The sequence below is a fragment of the Mercenaria mercenaria genome, chromosome 18 (genome assembly GCF_021730395.1).
Source record: "Mercenaria mercenaria strain notata chromosome 18, MADL_Memer_1, whole genome shotgun sequence".
Lineage (NCBI taxonomy): Eukaryota > Metazoa > Mollusca > Bivalvia > Venerida > Veneridae > Mercenaria > Mercenaria mercenaria.
The window spans coordinates 19,379,262-19,402,313 of NC_069378.1; the positions used below are offsets into that span (position 1 = coordinate 19,379,262).

General features: G+C 37.7%; 1 pseudogene; it reads left to right on the forward strand.

The window, feature by feature from the left end:
- The first annotated feature begins 8,271 nt into the window (after window positions 1–8,271).
- Window positions 8,272–22,059, forward strand: LOC123539095 (uncharacterized; annotated as a pseudogene).
- The last annotated feature ends 993 nt before the right edge of the window (window positions 22,060–23,052 follow it).

The following is a 23,052-nucleotide window of genomic DNA, read 5'->3' on the forward strand; positions in this document are numbered from 1 at the left end:
ATAAAATATAAATTACAAAAAAAAAAAAAAAAAAAATATGATCCTAGGCCCAAGCGTTCTCAAGTTATCATCAGGAAACCGTTTAACCGTTTAACTGTTCAGGGTCGACCTTGACCTTTAACCTACTGACCCCAATGTCGAACTGGACTTGTATTTTCTGATGTTATACCTGTGTACCAAACATCAGTTAAGCCTTTCATGAGTTATCATCCGGAAAACATGAAAACCAAGACCGACCGACCAACTGACCGCCGTGACCGACAAACCGCCAAGCTCACTCCTATATACATCCCCCAACTTTGTTTTGTGGCGGTATAAAAAACGCAGACTTTTGTAATAACCACAAAATAAATCAAACTAGAAATGTGTCCATGGGACACAGATGCCCCCACTATATGACAAAGGACACAAATTTTTTCCTAGGTCAGGGGCCATAACTCTTACAATACTGAATGAATCAGGACGCGAAACGCCAGGTGCACAACTGCACATGCTGACCAACATTCCTGTAAACTTTGGTGACTTTACGTCAAATACTTTTGGAGCTACATGCGACACAACATCAAAATGACCAATTTTTTACTAAGTCAGAGGCCATAAGTTTAACTCCTACACGACTGAATGAATCTGGACGCGAAACCCCAGGTGCACAAATGACAACTACACATGCTGACCAACATTCCTGTAAAGTTGTGTGACTCTACCTCAAATACTTTTGGAGCTTGACGCGACACAACACTAAAAATTCTAAAATGACCAATTTTTACAAGGTAAGGGCCCATAACTCATACAATACTAAATGAATCCGGACGTGAAACCCCAGGTGCACAACTACACATGTTGACCAATACTCCTGTACTTGATAGTATAATATAAGCTAAGAGTAAAACTTTAACATTACAATAAGCATATTCTAAATCGAAAAGGGACCATAATTCAGTCAAAATGCTTGATAGAGTTGCCTCCTCCTTTTTACAGACTGGGGTCATGATGGTAAACAAGTATGCAAAATATGAAAGCAATATCTCAATGGACTTTAAAAATATTTGGGGTGGTACGCAAACTTTAACATTTATTCTAAGTCGAAAAGGGGCCATAATTCAGTCAAATTGCTCGATAAAGTTGCCTCCTCCTTTTTACAGACTGGGGTCATGATGGTAAACAAGTATGCAAAATATGAAAGCAATATCTCAATGGACTTTGAAAATATTTGGGGTGGTACGCAAACTTTAACATTTATTCTAAGTCGAAAAGGGGCCATTATTCAGTCAAAATGCTTGATAGAGTTGCCTCCTCCTTTTTACAGACTGGAGTCATGATGGTAAACAAGTATGCAAAATATGAAAGCAATATCTCAATGGACTTTGAAAATATTTGGGGTGGTACGCAAACTTTAACATTTATTCTAAGTCGAAAAGGGGCCATAATTCAGTCAAAATGCTTGATAGAGTTGCCTCCTCTATTTTACAGACTGGAGTCATGATGGTAAACAAGTATGCAAAATATGAAAGCAATATCTCAATGGACTTTGAACATATTTGGGGTTGTACGCAAACTTTAACATTTATTCTATGTTGAAAAGGGGCCATAATTCAGTCAAAATGCTTGATAGTGTTGCCTCTTCCTTTTTACAGACTGGGGTCAAGATGGTAAACAAGTATGCAAAATATGAAAGCAATATCTCAATGGACTTTGAAAATATTTGGGGTGATATGCAAACTTTAACATTTGTGTGACGCTCACGCTCACGCCGATGCCGGGGCGAGTAGGATAGCTCCCCTATTCTTCGAATATTCGAGCTAAAAATCGCACTTGAATTTGCTCTTTGTAACAATGAATATGGCGGCCTTTTTTTAAATAATCTGAGTGATCTCCCCTTACTGTGCAGTAATTAAATGTTCAGTTTTAAACAAATTTGATTTATGCTTTTAGCAATATACTGGTTGGGAACAATTTTCCGGACAGGACCAGTTTCCGGACACATGTAATATCCGCTTTATTTCTTTGTTATTCATGTAATTGTTTCATCTAGATCATTTGGATGTTTGTTCTTCATGTCTACAACAAACCACTATTTTATAAGGCTGTATAATGTTTGTTGTTTTTTTTTTGATGATAACTCACCTACGTTTACAGAACAACTTTCTGTCTTAACGGGGCATGAAGATATCATTGCGCATGCGCAGTAGTTCACACATGCCGAGGTATCGAGTGGGGAAGAAATAATCAAACTGCATAATGATTGTCTGCTGATAACATGTTCTACTTTTAATTTCACGCTAAAAGTTACGTAAGATGCAGGGCTGTCGATTTTTGCACTAATTTTATTCTATACCTATTGGAATGATCAAGAATTCGTATAAGACGAAATTCGAGTTTTTATAGTCAACCTCGGTTTGCTTTCGTAGCTGCTATTGAACGTCGGGTTATGTTTCATGTGCAATTTTGAAGAGATGAATGATAAAGAAATGTGTAGAAATAGTTTAATTACTTATTTTGATATCAAATTATCAACAAAACACCGCCAAAATATTTGTCCGGATACTGGTTTACCTGACGGGAAAAATAACTTATTTTAGTGACCCCATTTGAGGCCCCATGGAACCCATATTTTAGGTCACAACCCGATGCTGATTACTACATCGGATGTGGAAGGAGCTGAAGTTTGTGCAGTGTGAGCTTTATTTATGTCAAATATTTTTTAGGGAATAATGGAGCCGAAATATGAAAATGTGTCCGGAAAATGGTTCCCAACCAGTACTGATATTGTCTCCATAATGAAAAAAAAAATGTTTTGCAAATGTCTGGGGTTTTTTTTAATGTATCGACATCGTCACGCGGTACACGTGCTGGTCCAACCAGACACTAATAAGACGTTTCGGGTGTCTATAAAAGAGGAACATGACTAAAAGAACTATAAACATTATGTCGTGTGTTCTCTTTCTCTTGGGATGGGGCGTTTTGGCCTGTAAAGGTACAAAAACAAAACCTTGATAAATATATTTATCAGCGAAGAAAAAGGCGCAAGCCATCAAGAATCTATTTCCAAGGGCAATTCAATAAATACAGCGCCGAAATACATAAATATGATATGGAAAGATGCATGAATACATGACAAAATGAATGCAATAACAATTACCTGTAAGGTACAAAAACAAAACCTTGATAAATAAATTTATCAGCGAAGAAAAACTTCAAGCGTAAGCCATCAACAATCTATTTCCAAGTGCGCATGCGTGTAGTTACATCCGGGGGGAAAAATTAAAAAAATGAGGCCCGCGGTGTAACGTTGTAAACTGACCCCCATAGATTAATGCCGCTCCCCCCCCCCCCCCCCCCCCCCACCATTCCGAACAAGTTTATGAAATAAAAAAGGAGCTCTTACACAAAATGCGGTAGAAGCATATAGGCCTCTTTGCAAGTTTCAACGTTACAAAATCTTTAATGACAACTTTAATTAAGTTCAACTGGTTACATTCCTTGAGTATTGAAATACCGTTTACTAGAGCTTTCACTTTCAAACTTTCAAACTTCTAACTTTATTTTTCCAACTTAGGTTTACATCAAGTAAACAACATAAGCATCATTTTCATAGTTATACAGTGGATAATGGCGGCAGGTATTTGTCGTGTTTTCGTGTTGTCGTATTTTCGCCCCGCCGACAGGAAAACACGAAAACTGGACAAATTAGGTATTTGTCGAGTTTTCGTGTTGTGTTTTCGCCCCGCCGACACGGAAACACGACAACATGAAAACACGACAAATTCTTTTCAGACATTTCTTATCAAATGTAGAGTAATATGAATTTAAGTGTATGTATAATTGACCCGGTTCCAGAAATATTTTATTGTGGCAACAGTTAAAGAATGAAGGCGGCACCGGCGAGCCGAGTGGGGTTAGGTACGGAAAGGGTTAAAACCTCATGTTAGGTGGGTCAGGGCGTATCTGCCTTTAAATATTTGAAATATATGTATAAAATGGTGGCCTCTGCTGCAATTTTCAGCCCAAGTTTTGAGGTACGGGGGTTGGGTATTTCGTGTGAATAAGTTAATCTTCATTGAGGTCCACGCATATACGTAATTGTTTTTCCAGTTGTACAGGCTCGAGTCCTGGCAGGGGCCGATGGCCGTGCTATCCCCCAACCCCAATCCATACCCCCAAAGTGACCTATACTCGTCATAGTTGCACCCAGCCCAACTATTTTGGAAAAGGAAAAATATCTTTTTCACAATTTAGACCAAAATATGCAACAGAGGCTATCATTTCATTACTGTATTTCAAAAATGTCCGTGAGGATACCCTCTGACCCCCTAAGTCGGAGGGCATGACCCCCTAACGTATCTCAAGTTTTGGAAAAAAGATGCTTCAGGGACCACCATTTTATACCTATATTTCAAAAATGACAAAGGAAAGACCCCGTGACTCCAATGTCAGGAGGGGGTTAACCGTACCTCAAAATTTGCAGCTGAAGCCCACATTTTATATACGTATTTCAAACATTTAAAGGCAGGCCCGCTCTGATCTACCTACTCCACTCGGCTCGCCGATGCCGATTTCATTCTTTAACTGTTTCCGCTCCCCGCACCCCAATGAAATATTTCTGGAACCGGGTCAGTAAATACATACACTTCGTGTCCTTAAAACGATAACTGACATTTGACATGTTATTGTAGTGTTTTATAATCTCAGATCTCCTAATGCAGCTTTAAGGAATATAAATAAAATTTAAATTGGCAGTTCGTTCGAATAGAAAGAAAAAATGCTTCTAAAACCTTTTGCCACTGGCTTAAGAATAACTCTACATTTTATAAGAGATATCTGAAAAGAATTTGTCGTGTTGTCGTGTCGGCGGGGCGAAGACACGACAACACGAAAACTCGACAAATAATATGTATTTGTCGTGTATTTTCAACAAGTTGTTTTGTTTGTCTTGTATTGTGTGTTACGTATGTTTTCTTGTTTGTTGGAAGCGTTTTTCCTCCGCCCCACTCCCCCTTTTGCCCTTTCCTTTCCCTTGCATTTACGCTACGTTTTGCATCCCCTCCCTCTTTACTTTTAGTAAGTTTTTGTGGCCCCTCTTCGTTTTGGCAGCCGAATCCCAAGACGGTACTTGATTGTTTTTTTCCTACCGGTGTGGGTGCGTTTGTAAGCATGTGAGTCTATAACGATGTCCCACTGTTTTCTTATGTGTTGCTTGTTAGTTTTTCTATGTTATTCAGTTGATCGTCGTTGTGTGTTTGTCTTTGGTACATGAGTGTCTGCGCTATTGTGGTTTACGTTGTAGTGCGACTGTTTTTTAAAGAACATGGCGTTCCCTTGTATATTCGTCCTTGTTCAACTTTCCCCTTCGGATTCCTCCCCCACCCCCGGTCCCATTTCGCCCCTTACCAATTCCTTCCCTTTTATCAATATTTAGCTTATATTATTATGTACTTGGATGTTTGAAGCAACCCTCTGAAATATTTTTCCACTACAGCTTCTTTTTGTTGTGGACCTACTATGTAAATGCTGTGTTTCTGGTGTTCTGTGCTTCCGAGAAATCTACCCTTACCTATTATATTTCGTGTTGTCGTGTCGGCGGGACGAAAACACGACAAATAAAGGGCACAGACACGACAAATTTATATCCGCTAACACGATACCTAATTTGTCGAGTTTTCGCGCTAACACGATACCTAATTTGTTGAGTTTTCGTGTGTCGTGTCGGCGGGGCGAAAACACGACAAATAAAGGGCGCCGACACGACAAATTTACACCCGCCAACACGAAAACTCGACAGATAAATCTTTCGTGTCGGCGCCATTTAAGCGTCGAGTTTTCGCGTAAAATTTGTGTTTTCGCGTTTTCGCCCCGCCGACACGACAACACGAAAACTCGACAAATTAGGTATTTGTCATGTTTTCGTGTTGTCGTGTTTTCGCCCCGCCGACACGACAACACGAAATGGCAGAAATCAGCCACCATATTTAACTTCCTTTAAGTGGTTATGAAGTTATCATCTTAAACATCTGTTAATTTTAGGCCAGCTAAAACTTCAGTAACTATTATCCCCTACCTGATGTAATATATACTTTAATTAACGAAGTATGCTTTAAACTTCGACTGAACTCGGGTGACCTGGGTCATATCATTGGGAAGTTACGTAGAAAAACATCTCATCTGCGAAGACCAGTTTAGTATCTACACAAAGTTTCATCTTTAAATTTGTTTTGGATAAACATATGGAAATTAAAGTTTGTTTAAGTATTCATTTTCGTTGGATTTTTCATTCACTATAACGGCATTGATTTAATTTTTTTTGTGGTCTTTTTTCAGATTCTTGTTTTACATGAATGATTTTCATTGATACATTTAGTTTCAATTAATGTATTACATTTCTGTAGAAAACTTTCATGTTTAATGGAAACAGGAAATTTTAAAGCGAGTGAAAGAAGAACTGATTGCAGTCTCTTTCATAATCGAAATTCCACTTTAAAATCATAATTGACCCACGCCATGAGAAAACCAACATAGTGGCTTTACGACCAGCATGGATCCAGACCAGCTTGCGCATCCGCGCAGTCTGGTCAGGATCTATGCTGTTCGCTAACGGTTTCTCTAATTACTATAGGCTTTGAAAGCGAACAGCATGGATCCTGGCCGGACTGCGCGGATGCACGGGCTGGTCTGGATCCATGCTGGTCGCAAAGCCACTATGTTGGTTTTCACATGGCGCGGCTCAATTATTTTGTGCACGTGTTATTGGGACGGGACTTGAAAAAAAGCCGGAATTTGTGATAACCGAGGTAGAGATATATCGATGTAAGTAAGCAAGCATAGACTTTATCTAAGGAAGCTACACATTTGGTTTTCCAAATCTTCCAAGTGGGCCTCAGGTCCAACTGTATTTATCTAGGCTATTTTTCAGGTGTTCTATTTAATCATATTCCATTCCTTTTTAAACGCATGGTCATACACGTACACATCTATGATGAGTAACAAAAGCAAATGGGTTGGGCAACATAAAAATTCAGCTTGCGTGACATTAATAGCAAATGAAACATGAATGAGTATAATAAAGAAATTCAACACTTATCAAATAGATATCGTGTCGTATTACATTATTAATCATGATAATGATGATAATTATTATGATGATAATTACATGACAATGAACCCGCATAGCAATACTGTAATAATAATTGCAATCATGATAATAACATTTTTATACGTTAACGAATAAATGAAATTATTACGGTGCCCCATATATCCGGGTGTCTGTCCGAAAGCTGCAGGCAGGATACGATAAATCTGGTCATCATAACAATATGGTGTTGTGTACATTCAATATTCTGCCTGAGTTATACAAAGCGTAAGTTTCAACTGTTGAACCTTTCAGTAATTGCTGTTTTGCCGGCTTGTTGTTTCCACCTCTCGTTCATTACTCAGGTGATAGATACACACGTGAATAAATGCGTATTGAGGAGTATAGCAAGCCAGAAAAAAAAGAGTTTGCAAGCAAAATTATATACCTGTATTTTATAATGTATCGATTTCGCATAAGTGCATTTCAAGGACATTATAATAATTTCATAAGGATATTTGCTTCTTTTATTGGATAGTGTTTTGTTGTTGTTTTTCTCAGGATTTATTGCAAATGTTGTTTTTCATAAATGTATGAATAGTGAATATTTTTGATTGGAATTACCAACTGCTTCAATGTTATTGTGTCTTTATTTGTTTAGATACTAGAATATTATAACCAAACATTCTGAAGGCGGACGAGTAGTCTGACGGGGTTAGTACTGGTATATTGTAGCCAAACATTCTGAAGGCGGACGAGTAGACTGAGGGGGTTAGTATATACTGGTATATTATAGCCGGTGGACGAGTAGACTGACAGGGTTAGTACTGGTATATTGTAGCCAACATTCTGAAGGCGGACGAGTAGACTGAGGGGGTTAAGACGGGGTTAGTATTGGTATATGTACCAAATCACGAGTAGACTGACGGGTTAGTATTGTATATTATAGCCAACATTCTGAAGGCGGACGAGTAGACTGACGGGTTAGTATTGGTATATTATAGCCAACATTCTGAAGGCGGACGAGTAGACTGAGGGGTTAGTATTGTATATTATACAAACTCTGAGGGGACGAGTAGACTGACGGGTTAGTATTGGTATATTGTAGCCAACATTCTGAAGGCGGACGAGTAGACTGACGGGGTTAGTATTGGTATATTATAGCCAACATTCTGAAGGCGGACGAGTAGACTGACGGGGTTAGTATTGGTATATTATAGCCAACATTCTGAAGGCGGACGAGTAGACTGACGGGGTTAGTATTGGTATATTATAACCAAACATTCTGAAGGCGGACGAGTAGACTGACGGGGTTAGTATTGGTATATTATAGCCAACATTCTGAAGGCGGACGAGTAGACTGACGGGGTTAGTATATATTGGTATATTATAGTCGGTGGGCGAGTAGACTGACAGGGTTAGTATTGGTATATTGTAGTCATTTAGTTAAACTTTAAATCTTGAAAAGCTGAATTAAATTTAACCGAGCTGACCTGAGGATCTCTTGTTAATATTTATCATCTGATACAAAAGACGTTTGCAATTTTAACAGAATTGGGATATTTTTGTACATTTTTTATTATCAAAATGCGCTTTTGCATTGAAATATGGTATACAGTACAACCTCTCAAGAGCGGCCTTCTCTTAAGCAAAAATCTCTCTACAATAACATCATCAAAATTTCCCTAAGCTAAAATATAGTATCAAATTTACCTCTCCAGAACAACGGCCTCTATATAACAGTCAATATTTGTATCTTTTCTACATAGGTTGCACTGTACTAGTAGTTTTCATACCAATCAAGAAGCTAATCGCAAGGTATATGTATAATAGTTAATAACTCTTTGAATTTTGTCAAACTGTATTCTGAAAAGGTTTAGCAATTTTGAGCCGTCTTCATAACACTTAAAGTTAGGCTCAGGTAAGTTTGTTGGATGGAATACTTATATTTGGTACAGGTGAATTTCTAATTTCAGACTGAAGAATAAATTACAATGGCTAATGCGAAGGTGGTGGTCGGTGCTGTGTGCATTTTTGTCGTTCTTATTGCCGGAATGATTATTGCTCTTGTATCAACTTCCCTGAAAAAGCTCTCATCTGACCAAAGTACGTATAAGTGTATCATATGAGCCGCATCATGAGAAAACCAACATAGTGCGTTTGCGACCAGCATGGATCCAGACCAGACTGCGCATCCATGCTGTTCACTTTTTAAACCTATTGCAACTAGAGAAACCGCTAGCGAACACCATGGATCCTGACCAGACTGCGCGGATGCGCAGGCTGGTCTGGATCCATGTTGGTCGCAAACGCACTATGTTGGTTTTCTCATGGCGCGGCTCATATACTTTTAGTTATGATTATCCTGAAATAGATGCATGTTTGAGATGCTGCAAGTGTTGTTTTAACTTGTAAATTGTATGTATTTACCATAAGGCCTAAAAAATTGTTTCCGGTATCCCGACTTATCCTAAATTTTTGGCTCGACCGTAAATGTTTTTATGGACTTGGAGGAATTGTTTTTCAACTTTTTTGACAAAAAGTTGCAAAACTGCACATTTTTACGCTTTACACATGGTTAGTGATGTTAAAAATCAACTTATTGATGCTTTAAAGACATAACCCCTTTACTTGTATTCATTTTTTACATAAACCTAATTACAGAAAAGTCCAAATAAAAAAACAAACCTACCTACCCTAATTTTTTTAACATGTTACCGGAAACAAACAATCATTTTTAGGCCTAACTTGTGCTATTTTTAACAATGTTTTTTTTTTCAGTTGGACTGATTTATGATACGCTCAACAAAGAGCTTCACACTGAGGCCAAAACTGAGGGTTTGCACATGGGGCCACCATATTTGAGTTCATCATTTTTCCTAGTGTCTACAAAACACTCTCATTTGATGATCTACAAGTATATTGTTTCTGTTTTATTTGGCTAGATAATTAATAAGCACTTAAAAGGTGATTAAGTTAAAAAGAACTTTAAGTTCAGCAAAAGGTGTCAAAAACGAACAAACAAAAAAAAACTACTAAAAGGTGAAATGTTGAGAGTGTACATTAACAGAATTACCGGGTATGGTACGAATATGTGTCTTATATTCGATACATTTTAAGTGGGAGGCCCCCATAGTAAATTGTTACCCGCAGCTGAAGACCCGATACATGGCTTGGGATGTAGAATCATTTGAGCCGTGCCATGAGAAAACATACATAGTGGGTTTGCGACCAGCATGGATCCAGACCAGCCTGCGCATCCGCGCAGTCTGGTCAGGATCCATGCTGTTCGCTAACGGGTTCTCTAATTGCAATAGGCTTTGAAAGCGAACAGCATGGGTCCTGACCAGACTGCGCGGATGCGCAGGCTGGTCTTGATCCATGCTGGTCGCAAACCAACTATTTTGGTTTTCTCATGGCGCAGCTCATTTACTTCGGGAAAGCCATCCTGCTAGCATACAAAAGGTCGGCGATTCTACACTACCCAAATGTGCACCAGGGTCTTCTTAAATCATGAAAACCTGGAAAGTCCATGAAGTCATCATATGGCCTACAATGCATCGATGAACTTTAAACCTACCTATTACAAAAAAAAAGTTTTCCAAAAGACAACGATATAGAGGACAAAGTCGCTACCTGAAAATGAGATGGACATATATAGAGAGGTAAAAGACATTACAGTGGTAAAAGATACTGGTGCACAAAGGCGGATTACTTAGTCCGTCTGAAAATGAGGTAGGAAATACAGTCCTACATGTACAAGAGAGATTGGGGACAAATACTCGCACATACTAGAGGTAGAGGACACAGTTCCACATGAAAAAGATGTTATGGACACCGTCAAACAAACACAAGAGATAATAATAGACAAAATCCAACATGTGTTAAAGGTAGATGACACAACAATGACATGACACAGACGTAGAGGACAATATGTTGAATGTCTTATAATAGTTGCTGATGACACAGTTCCATTTGAAAAAGAGAGAAGGGACAGAGTCCACATCAGAAAGGTAAGGGACACGGTCTCACGTGCAAAATAGGTAGAGGACAGCCCCCATATGAAAAGGATGGATAAAACACAATAGATGATATTATACAATTATTGCCTTTTGAGTTCGGTCGATATGTGGATTCATCGACCTGATAAAAGCGATATCGACCTATGTCCGAGGTCGATATTGCTTTTACCAGGTCGATAAATCCACATATCGACCGAACTCAAAAGGCAACAATTGTTTCATTATTAAATCCAGCCTACTCAAAAGTATAAAATCTAAATACAAATATCTGCAGCTTTTGGTCAGTGTTCGTGGTAAATTGTGTACGACGTAGCATTGTTTTGATGACATGACAGCTGGAGGTCAATACGTGTTTGGCTCCGCCTTCGAGTCAGTATGACATTTTATCATTGATCATGTGACTACATCTAGACCAATGGAAAGGACTATAAATATAGATTAAATAATAATATCATATAGAACATAGAAGTAGACGACACAGTTCTACATCTTCTCCTTCCCTCCGGAGCGTGCACGTCGCGGAGAAGGCACAGGGCATCGACAGAAGTGGAGCCAAGACAGCTGTCGGTGTCCTGACTAATCCGGAGGGAGTGGCCCTGCAAAGGATGGGACGACGAGGATGGGCCATGCAGACTTCCAACGACTCTACCCGGGGGAGCCAACCTACTCAACTTCGGTTGTTTATCAACAAAAGGCTTCGGCCACCCGGCTCCATTCAACTCGGGTGGTAATGATGGAACCCCTGCATGGCGATAGACGGCAATGAACAACAGAACGCTGTGGCAGATCTTCTCGGGACACTTCTGAGTGCCACAGTCGTGTAGACCAGATAGAAGACCTGCCAGTACATCGACGGATCCACTGACGGCATGCGGAGAAGACCCCGAGCTGCTCAAACTTCACGCTCAACGTATAGGGCGAGCGGGGACCAGCCTGCATTTGCGGCATCAACCGCCCTTCTAAGGGCGACCCTTGCCATACCTTACCTTCTCATATTGTCTATTGGCTACCATGGGGGAGTTGTCACTTAGGTCTCATTGGCCGCGACAGTGACCCATTTTGGCTTCAAAATTACTTATCTTTGGCATATACTCTACGGAAATTGCGTAGAAGTAAATTTTCACCACTTTGGCTTCAAAAAGCATCTTTAACGGCATGCCTGGTGACATGTCGGGGGTCTATACTCTATATAGCGAAAGCTATACTGTGCCCGAAAGGGCGGAAGGACCCTTATTAAACTTAAATAGTCAGTCAGTCACAGTTCTACATGACAAAGGGTAGTGGAGGTGTCCCCGTATTGCATGAAAGCAGAGTACACTGTCCTTGCATTGAATACCAAAGTACAGTTTGATGACACAGGACTTCACGAAAAAAAAAGGTCACACAGAGTTCTAATTACATAGAATAAAAGACACTGTCCTTAAATGAAATGCACATGTAAAGTGTTATAAGACACATACCTTATAAGAAATTTGTCCTGCAATAAATATGACAGAAGTCACAATGCTTTGATAAGTTGAAAGAGGACACCCTCTTACAAGAAAAAGAGATGCATTTACGTGTTCTGCTTCAGACTGAAAGTACGAGTTGTGATCCAAAGTATTAAAATCGAGAAAGTAGGAATCCAGTTTCAAAATATCACACTCCATTTTGTCAACTTCTTATTAAACGCTTTAAATCGACCGGTCAGATGTCAGCGTGACGGGAGGTACAAAGCTTCAGTTTGATTGAGTCTGTTCGTGAAAAGTAGTTACATTTGCAACATCCCTCACGATGCACGCAAGCACCGTCTTTTAAAGCGGACTTTTATCATTCTTTTGCTCTGAAAATAGGCCTACTCCGTGATCCCAGCTAACCAGAAAATAATTGAGCCGCGCCATGGGAAAACCAACATAGTGGCTTTGCGGCCAGCACGGATCCAGACTAGCCAGCGCATCCGCGCAGTCTGGTCACGATCCATGCTGTTCGCTTTCAAAGCCTGTAGCAATTAGAAAAACGAGCAGCATGGATCCTGACCAGACTGCGCGGATGCGCAGGCTGGTCTGGATCCATGCTGGTCGCAAAGCCACTATGTTGGTTTTCCCATGGTATGGCTCATATAACAGCACTAAGTCCAATTACTGGGAGTCTACGGCCAAATGTCACATTTTATTTTAAAACTTCCTGTAAGATATTCATTTAGATATTAAAACATATCGAATTGAACTCCCTAATACCAGATGAAATTCTATTTGTAGTGCCTAAATGCAGATGGAGTGATCATTTCCCTAGATGTAACATATCAATACAAAGCACAGGCACAGAAACTTTATGATATTGTGATGAACTTCAAAGATTATGAAGAATATAAGAAAGTTCTTCAATATACAGGTAATATTTCGAGTATTTTTAAGTTTATTTTATTTTCTACGCTAGAATGACATCACGTTAACGTGCGGTGACGTCAAAGTTTTTGTTGCGACCAAGAAAGAGCGTTTTTATATTTTATGTACTGTTTTAGATTAAGGGCCTATTAGAATCGAAATAATTTATAGCAAACCCGTGCTTTAACACTATTTACACACTCGGGAGGTAATATCTGAACAATTGATTTCATTAGGCCTTCGCTCTCGTGAAATTATTACGCACGACGTATAACCGCCCATCGTGCATAAATAGTGTTGCTATCAATTATTTCTTAAATAAAGACAAATATTGGGGGCATTTTTTTCGGATAATATTATTAATGTCCATGGAATTTCAAGTCATATTCTACTTAAATACGTCATATACGTCATATGTGTATTACAAACTATACGACACAAAAATTTAATTTATAGTACATTGGAATTGAAAGTGTTAGTGCATGTATAAAATAAAATATATCATGCAGCAGTATCTTTAACCCTTCATGTGACTTATTTATAAGATGTTGTAATGATGTTGTTATGAAAATATATGTGGGCTTTCACCTGATCTGATGATGAAGTGTAGTGTAAAGAAATTACATTTACATGTAATTCAAGGATTAACAATGTACATGTACATGTAATTCAAGGATTATCAATGTACATGTTCATGTAATTCAAGGATTATCATTCAAGGATTATCAATGTACATGTTCATGTAATTCAAGGATTATCTATGTAATGATGTATTTCACTCTAAATTTTACTTGAAGGTGCCAATTTTCATTGTAGAAAACCCTAAATAGTCATTATGTTCGTGTGCAATACATGAATGTATGCCTAGAATGTATGTCTAGAAATTAAAAGTCTCTAAATGGAACAAATTCCAGTTTTTCTTTCATTAAAAATATTGTTTTATCGAACCGCATGCAATAGCTTGCGCTTCATTCATAACTCGAGAAATGAAGCACCTTTACCAAGGAAAACCGACACTTTTAGCCGATTTTTAGCTCACCTGTCACAAAGTGACAAGGTGAGCTTTTGTGATCGCGCGGTGTCCGTCGTCCGTCGTCCGTCCGTGCGTCCGTGCGTGCGTCCGTCCGTTCGTAAACTTTTGCTTGTGACCACTCTAGAGGTCACATTTTTCATGGGATCTTTATGAAAGTTGGTCAGAATGTTCATCCTGATGATATCTAGGTCAAGTTCGAAACTGGGTCACGTGCCGTCAAAAACGAGGTCAGTAGGTCTAAAAATAGAAAAACCTTGTGACCTCTCTAGAGGCCATATATTTCACAAGATCTTCATGAAAATTAGTCAGAATGTTCATCTTGATGATATCTAGGTCAAGTTTGAAACTTGGTCACGTGCCTTCAAAAACTAGGTCAGTAGGTCAAATAATAGAAAAACCTTGTGACCTCTCTAGAGGCCATATTTTTCATGGGATCTGTATGAAAGTTGGTCTGAATGTTCACCTTGATGATATCTAGGTCAAGTTTGAAAGTGGGTCACGTGCCATCAAAAACTAGGTCAGTAGGTCAAATAATAGAAAAACCTTGTGACCTCTCTAAAGGCCATATTTTTCATGGGATCTGTATGAGAATTGGTCTGAATGTTCATTTTGATGATATCTAGGTCAAGTTCGAAACAGGGTCATGTGCCGTCAAAAACGAGGTCAGTAGGTCTAAAAATAGAAAAACCTTGTGACCTCTCTAGAGGCCATATATTTCACAAGATCTTCATGAAAATTAGTCAGAATGTTCACCTTGATGATATCTAGGTCAAGTTTGAAACTTGGTCACGTGCCTTCAAAAACTAGGTCAGTAGGTCAAATAATAGAAAAACCTTGTGACCTCTCTAGAGGCCATATTTTTCATGGGATCTGTATGAAAGTTGGTCTGAATGTTCACCTTGATGATATCTAGGTCAAGTTTGAAAGTGGGTCACGTGCCATAAAAAACTAGGTCAGTAGGTCAAATAATAAAAAAACCTTGTGACCTCTCTAGAGGCCATACTTTTTATGGGATCTGTATGAAAGTTGGTCTGAATGTTCATCTTGATGATATCTAGGTCAATTTGAAACTGGGTCAACTGCGGTCAAAAATTAGGTCAGTAGGTCTAAAACTATTAAGATCTTTTGACCTCTCTAGAGGCCATATTTTTCAATGGATCTTCATGAAAATTGATCTGAATGTTCATCTTGATGATATCTAGATCTGTTTCGAAACTGGGTCACGTGCGGTCAAAAACTAGGCCAGTAGGTATAAAAATAAAAAAAACCTTGTGACCTCTCTAGAGGCCATATTTTTCATGAGATCTTCATGAAAATTAGTGAGAATGTTCACTTTGATGATATCTAGGTAAAGTTTAAAACAGGGTCACATACCTTCGAAAACTAGGTCAATAGGTCAAATAATAGAAAAACCTTGTGACCTCTCTAGAGACCATATTTTTCAATGGATCTTCATGAAAATTGGTAAGAATTTTTATCTTGATAATATCTAGGTCAAGTTCAAAACTGGGTCACATGAGCTCAAAAACTAGGTCACTATGTCAAATAATAGAAAAAACGACGTCATACTCAAAACTGGGTCATGTGGGAAGAGGTGAGCGATTCAGGACCATCATGGTCCTCTTGTTTTAAATATCTGAATTTGTCGACAACAACCAAAAGCTTATCATGAATTCTGTGAAAGAAGCTGGACGTGCGGTCAAAATATGTTTGTGGTCATTGACCGTGCTCACTACTAAAACAATTCTCATGTGATATGACCTAAATGCAGCAAACAAATGCCTACTATCTGAAAGAATATCTGCTTTTTACAACATTCAGTGATATGTTTTGAACAAAACAATAATTCTTTTCCAAAAAATCTAAATACAGTAAAAAGATAAACACTCTGGTAGTAAACTTTGACCGGCCATGAGGACATTTTGACTAGCGTGGCACTGACATATCCCCTTATACGTGTTTTAAATGATTTTGGGGGACCCGAAAAGAGGCCGGGTAATCTGGAACTGGATTTTGTCAGAGAAATTATGTGTTTCCGTTATTGAGCGACAGTGAAACCTTACGCTGTCAGTGATAGATCATTTAGATATTCTTACAGGTCATTTAGTGAAAGAGCAATCTTGTAGGTATCTTAAATTAATCAGAGAAGCTTATAAATTTTCATAGGTGAATCATCAATACATGAAACTTGTAGTTATTTTACCACTGCACAATTCCAAGCAGAGAGAGGAGCTTTCCAGGAAAAACTCCGAGACAAGATTGGAGAAAAGTATGCACATATTTACTGCGGTATCACAGATTTACAGGTAGTTTTAATACTCTAATATTTACAATATATTAAAGCAAGACGGCTTAGCTAAACATAATATGTAGAGGTTAAATATTGGTTAATTTCATTACCACAAGTACGTATGTTGTCCCTGACTTTATTGTGCTGCCTCACTGGAATATCACGCCGCAGACACGTGACATGATACCCCACCCAGTCACATTATACTGACACCGGACTGATCAGTCCTAGCACTATCCTCTTAATGCTGAGCGCCAAGCGAGGAAGCTACTAGTACCATTTTTTACGTCTTTGGTATGACGCAGCCGGGGATCGAACCCACGACCCCCAGCACTCGAAGCGGACGCTCTACCACTAGGCTACCGAGGCGGTTCGTGCTTTACGTACAGCTGATAGATGTTCTTGAGAATGAGACATGTTGGCTCAAAATCTTTCAGCATGTCTTTTTTTTTTTCATTTTAGCTTTATTTTGCAGTTAGAATATTGAATCTTAAGCAGTGACAAGAAACTGCAGCCTAGTATTGTTATTTTAGCGAAATGACAACAAGAAAACGTGAATGAAAGCAGTGTCAGATCCGAATGTGATAACACAGCTGTATTTTGTTAGACTGATTTTGTTGACAACATTGATTTGAATAATAAAATTGCAGTTTTATCAAGTTATACGTGTGTCTTTATCAGTAAAAAAATTTCAATTATTTATTTAGACAACATTTTTTCCACAGGTCAGTGACATCTTAAGGCCCTCCGAGTATGAATCAGCACTTAGAAGCAAGGAGCGGGCTAGGGAAGATATACAGGTATATAAAAGGAAGTTATATAATGATGATACACGGTATATCTTTTGTATTTTGGGGAAGTAATATAATAGATATATACAGATATATGTTTATCCTTGAAGGAAGTTATGTTAAATAATGAGAACAGGGTATATGTTTTACCCTTGATCAAAGTTGTACAATAATGGTATACGTGCTTACATTGTATCCTTGGAGGAAGTTATGTAAAAATGATATATAGGTATATGCTTTATCCTGGAAGGAAGTTATAAAATAATAATATAAGGTATATTTTTTAACCTTGGAGAAAGTTCTATGATAATGATATGCAGGTAGCTGTTTTATTTGGAAGGAAGTTATATATTAGTAATACTGATGTAAGATATATGTTTATCTTCGGGGGAAGTAATATAATATTATATTCAGATTGAAGACACTTATGATATACAGAAATTTGTTTTATCCTTGAATTGAAGCTATACAATCACGATATAAAGGTATCAGTTTTATCAAGGAAGGAAGTTATATGATAATGATATATATGTATCTGTTTTATATAAAACAATAATATACAGTAAGGAAAAATAAGTAGTTTCGCTTGAAATAACTTCTTCTGCAGAACTTAACCGAATTTACCCTAGAAGACTCTCAGTTGGTACGAATCTTGATTTAAACAAATGGTGGGCATGACCCCATTCTGAGCACGATCTCTAAGGTATATCTAAGTCAACACCTCTACTTGAACGACCTTGTTTAGCTGAAAGTGTCACAGCTAGGAACACCTTTTAATAAATAAAGGTACAAATGGCAAAAAGAAGTTGAGTCATGTATTAACCTGCTGTCTTGTAGATTATGTTATTTTTCTTTGTAAATATGTAGGTTGCTTTCAATGAGAGACCCAGACTGATAACTGAGGCAGAAACAGAGAAGCGGGAGGCAAACACAACAGCCGAGATTATCCTGGATAAGGCCAACTCTGACGCTAGGATCCTTAAAGCAAGGTAATCTTCTCAACTATGTGGGAATGGTCATTGAAAGTTCATATACTGGTCATTTTCTAAAGAAAGCCAATTTTCTTGTCCTATAGCTTTGTCAATCAGAGCCCGATGTTTCCAATCCAAGATATTAATATAAGACTAGGTTAACCTTAAATTATTCATTCTGCATTAATTCTGAGTCAAACAGAGTACTGTATATCAGGTACAACACATTAGAATCTTGTAAATAAAAAGTATCGTACTCAGACTGTTGATATAGACGAATTGCCCTGTCCCCGTGAATGTCATAACTACCACTGTTTATGTGCACTCATTTTGCATTACCTCAATGGAATATTATTTTCTACATACAAGAGACCAGTGAATGCCTAAAAAAATATAATTTTATTTTCCTTTTCTTGTTATTACAGGTCAGAAGCCGAGGCTGAAGCTATTAAACAACAGTATGAGAAGGAATCGGAGGCTTATAAGCAGATTTTGAGCTCGTCGGGTCTCGGCTTTACAGTGGAGGGCTTCATATCGTACATGGGTGTGCGTGTCATTTCTTCAGCAAAGAATCCAGTCTATATCGGCCTACAGAGTCCAGCAAAATCTTCTTACCAGACTGCATGATCATTGAAAAGAAACTAGACTGTTTATTTCCAACAAATTGTTGCATTATACTTGATTACTAAACTAATCACAAGCATTTTAGATTGCCAAATTCCATTGTGTGTATACCAATTGTTTTAAATGTAACAGTTGTAGGAGGTATTGTGCGTTTTATTTGACCTGGAGGGGCGGGGTTTCGCGACGGTCCACTGCATTATTGTGCAGGATATATAGTATATTTGACAACCCGATTTCTTATTTGAATTCAGCGGCCATCTACAATTACACTATTGCTCTACCTATTTTGCTCGTTTTATGAGATTACCATTATTTGCATAAGTCAGAGATTAACTCCGCCCCGCCAGGTCGAATAACACGGACAATATTGCCATAAAAGAACCTGTAAGTCTGTGCTACAGAAATATTTATTTTCTATGATATTACAACTTTTACTTTGCGACCTTATTACTAGTGAAAGTTATACCGATTGAACAAATGAATTTGTTTATTTTGAGTTTTGAAACAATTGAATAATCCGTGTTAAGGGGACGCATATTGCTACATTCACAGTTCATACAGCAATGCGGAAGGGGTGCATATTCAAGAAATCGATAGTGGGAAAATAAAAAACATATTCCTAAACTGATATAATACTGATGGACACCTGTAATATTCAGTATTTTGTGGATAAGGATGTGGTACTATGAATGTAATAGGAAAACAGAGGTGTTTGTGAAAGTACATTCAACACAAAATATTAAGCTTTTGTATAGGGAAAAAACAGGTTTTTTACAATAACAGTGTTCCAAATAATGTTGAAGGGATGAGATTTTCTTTCTAACACACCAGGTTTGCTTAAACATGTAAAAATTTAACGCCACGTCAGTTCATCTCGGGATGGACGCCATATTTCTCATTGATAATAAATGTAAACAAAAAAATCAGAGTGGAATTAGCATTGCAAGGACATAACATGACATTCTACACAATGAATACCTTAGAACAGATATCTTAGATGCTACACAGGTCAGGCGGGTTAAATGCATAATGTCGATCACTTGAAATTCATCTTGAAAAGGTGGTTAATTTTAGTTTGTTTACATGGTTTTTAATTTTCCCACGACTTCTCGGCGATTCACTGCAAATGTATTACTGCGCCGGACGAAAGGTAACTCTAATAAACAACGGGAGACAATTTAGGTGTCAGCACGTGTACGATTTTTAAATAAACATGTCGATGATTATAATTTCTTATCAAATAAAGAATCCTATTCAGATATTCGTCTTTAATATTAGAAAATTATTAATTTCTGTGGACATTTGTCAAAAAATATTACTTACAGTGGACTACTTTGCGCATCAAACTGGTTTCCGCTTCAGCTGTGAGGCACTTCCGTTATACTTTTGACAACAATAACAAAACACAAAATGAATCAATAAAGTCACTTATAAACCGACTGCTACTTAAATCAGTGTAAGTAAAGTTGTTGTTACATTATTATACATGTTCGTTACGTTATGAGATAAAGTTTATCTTGAACTGCATAATCCATTAACTACGTTTACATGATATTGCATTTACAACTTATTTGACCCCATTTTTTTACGTGAATGACAGCATTCTCGTGCAACTCGTGCAAACAGAGTTATGAAAAGTATGGTGGAGAATTCAAGGACAAATTATAAATGACATTAAAGTGAGGATAACTGTATATTCGTCCAGTTTTGATCATTGACATTCCTGCTGTGTATTAGTAACTTTTGTGAACAAGATTATAATGTTACTTTTGCACATATACACATTGATTGGACCTCTCAACCAAATTTCATACCTTATTTTAGGGATTTTTTAAGACAGTAGATTTTCAAAAGTTTGTTCAATGTGTTTTGATATTTAAGTGCATTGCAGTTCATGAATACCAAGTTAAAAATTAATAATGGCAACATTTCTAGGCCTTTATTGTAAGCCACTAGACTTCTGTAATGATAAATGTTTAATGTATTAAGGGGAATATACTCGTTTAGTTTTGTAATGTGGCATTCCTTGACCACCGTATCTTTTCTTATGCACTACTTTGTAAACAAACTAAATAATGTGTTTTAGCTCACATATGCCAAATGAAAAGCAAGACAGTGAACTTATTTCACATTGTTTCTTTAAATTAGAATCTGTAGGACATTGATAAATGTTTGGACAAAGTGAAGCACTATTATTTTCGCACCAAAAAGTCTTAATTGTTGACTTTGAATGTACACAAGAAGTCTTATGTAATTCAACAATAACTTTCTTGTTTCAGTTTTTCTCATTTTTATTTTAGTGAGCAATCCTTTGTGTACCTATAACAGTTGAAACAGTATTCATTTCATTTACCAAAACCGTGTACTTTTTTGCAGGTAAATTTTATAATACCCCACCCACTTTTTTCTAATTTCAAAGTATGCGTCCCCTTAATATTGTTTCATATTAAAATGATAGCATCCTTCACTTGTTAATATTTTCTTATGTTTGCTTTTGTCCGTATGTACGAATATCCCATTTCTTATCAACAGTACAATATCTTTTCCAGTCAAAGTAAATTTCATATCCTTCTGTAATCAAGGTCAATATTTAAATGTATTGTTATGTTTTGTAGATATTTGAATATATACTGGCGCAAGAAAAACTGTGCACTTAGGTTTTAGTAATTTTTCAAGAAACTCTAGTAAAAAGATTTTAATTGGAACAGTTATCTTCCTACACGATGCAGTGTCTAATATATTAGATGATGAAAGACGTTGGTTTATTTAGAATCGCCAATTTACTGCGTTATTTTCTTGATTTGTTTACTTTGAATGTGTTTGAATTTCTGTAATTTGTTCAGTGCCGATTGTGTTAATCTCTACTATGAATCAGTTCTACCATTTTTATATTGAATTCCTTCTAACCATGTCCTAGATATGACCACTGACGGACAGAAAATGAAATAAAACACTATATATGCATTATATAAAACGTACAAATGGCCTTAAACCTTGTCCTACTCAGGCAATCTGGCCGAAGCTTGCAGGACAGAAGTATCTGAAAACCGTTTTCAAGGTTCAGGCCCTGTGACTCTGACCTTTGACTTAATGCTGCAAAAACATTAGGGGTCATCTACTGCATAATGAGCCAAACCATGCTATCAAGTTTGAAGGTTGCAGGTCAATTGGTTCTCAGGTTATTGAGCAAAAATCGTTTTCAATGTTCGGGCCCCTGTGACCTTGACCTATTGATAAAAAAACAATAGGGTTTATCTACTTTATACATCCAATCATGCTATCAAATGTGAAGGTTCCGAGTCAAGTAGTTCGCATTTCGCAAGTTATTGAAACCATTTTCAGGGTTCAGACCCATGTGACCTTGACCTTCGACCTACTGGTCCCCAAAACTACAGGGTTCATCTACATCATAAGCCCAATCATGCTATCAAGTTGAAGGTTCTGGGTCAAGTGGTTCTCAAGTTATTTAACAGAGACCGTTTTCAAGGTTCAGGACCCCGTGACCTTGACCTTTGGCTTAATGACGCAAAAACAATATGGGTCATCTACTTCATAATTAGCCAATTCATGCTATCAAGATTGAAGGTTCTTGGTAAAGTGGTTCTCAAGTTTATAAGCGCAAAACGTTTTCAAGGTTCAGGCCCCTTAAACCTTGACCTCTTGATCGCAAAACAATAGATTGCTTCATAAGCCCAATCATGCTCCAAAGTTTGAATGTTCTGGGTCAACTGGTTCTCATGTTATTGGGCAAAAACCGTTCGCTCTACCGGCAGACAAGACTGACAGTTGCAAAGCCATTTACCCTGCTTCTTCGAAGGGGGCATAAATATGACAGTGTGCGCCTACAAACAAAATTGGACAATATGTCAACAAACCTTATGTCGAAATTTGTCAC